Below are 1,342 nucleotides of genomic sequence, written 5' to 3'. Positions count from 1 at the left end.
TCCTCCTCTTAGAGACCATTACTGATAAATAATGCATTCAAGTTCGCTGGATTTAATTTCGTTGTAGCGGCAAAAGGACTGGTCGCAGTGGTTTTACTTACTGCCACGAAAAAATGTTTGCAGTGGCTTTAAGTTTGCAGTGAATTGGCCACCGCGAAAACCGCGAACATTAAACCACTGCGAAAGTTTCTGCATTTGCAGTAGTTACTAATAATAGTAAAAAAGAATACAGAATAAGATCAATTGATTTCGTTACTAATAATTTTTTCATCTCTTTAGGAAAATGCCCTGATGAATGCTGGGTACGGACCCTTGTGAGCGTGTGCAGCTGCAGTTTGGTCATCCAATGGGATGCCTTCATTCCATTCTCATGTTTATTTTGAATATTTGTGACAGTAAATACGTGTGTTTTACTGTTAGTATTAAGTGGGGAGTGAGTCACCTGAAAGATTTGCTTCGCTTAAGGATGTGTATATTTCTTAAAACTTCCCACACCTGTGGAAGGTGTGAGAGAACAGGTATAATCACCTTTGCTGACTCTCATCCTGGCAAAGTATACATTCAAGAAATTTAAGTCTTAAAAGAAACAGTTGGTCATCTACAATGTAAAGCATACATGTAACACAATTAACTTAGCAAAAAAATATACATCATTAAACAACGAGGTAATTAAACATAAGGAAACGTAGTGTCAGCAATCTACTGTGTTCTATGTAATTATACTATGGCATGCTCTTCTGTAATTTGGTTGGAACTCGAAAGTCACTGAAGTTGTTTGTTTGCCCTCTGTGTAATGTGGAATAGTCAAAAGAGAAAAATCACACAGTCATTCAATTAGTTTCATACCAAGTAAAATGTGCAATTCTGTAAAAAATAAAGGTGTGATTTACACATTCAATCACTTCCCGGATGCTTTGAATTAGTTGTTCAGTGCTTTTTTTTTGTGTTTTTCTGTTGTTGTTTTTATCATTGTTGTGTTTTGTAAAATGCAGTACTTTATAGTCCATGGAAATTATACTATATACATGTACAGCACTCGTTCTACACACTGCACATAAAGTGTAGTCTGTATATTTCCTATCATGACGTCACAGTCATTGTTACTGGTTGCAATAAAAGTTGAAATATGCAGTCAGATACCTGTGTTAATAATCATAATATTATCAACCAATCATTTAATCAATTAAGTAATCAGTCACCAGATATTTCTTTCAGTGACTGTTCCTCGCTAAGTCAAGTAGGAGTCAAGAAAGCAAAAATTTTTTCTAACAGCTTTTTTACTTGTCAGGCACCAGGCCAGGGAAAATAAAAACATGACAAATAAACAAGTAAAAAAAACTTA

The 1,342-nt window shown here is 34.9% G+C and overlaps 1 long non-coding RNA gene across 1 annotated transcript in view; it reads left to right on the top strand.

Moving 5' to 3' along the window:
• Positions 1-1,137, top strand: part of LOC118426297 — a 2,548-nt gene extending 1,411 nt beyond the window's left edge. The window contains exon 2 of the long non-coding RNA XR_004832376.1: positions 280-1,137. This is a non-coding gene — a long non-coding RNA (uncharacterized LOC118426297). The remainder of the gene's footprint in view (positions 1-279) is intronic.
• Positions 1,138-1,342: the final 205 nt, after the last annotated feature.

Source organism: Branchiostoma floridae, chromosome 11 (genome assembly GCF_000003815.2).
Source record: "Branchiostoma floridae strain S238N-H82 chromosome 11, Bfl_VNyyK, whole genome shotgun sequence".
NCBI classification, from domain to species: domain Eukaryota; kingdom Metazoa; phylum Chordata; class Leptocardii; order Amphioxiformes; family Branchiostomatidae; genus Branchiostoma; species Branchiostoma floridae.
This window is presented reverse-complemented; position numbering and strand designations above follow the sequence as displayed.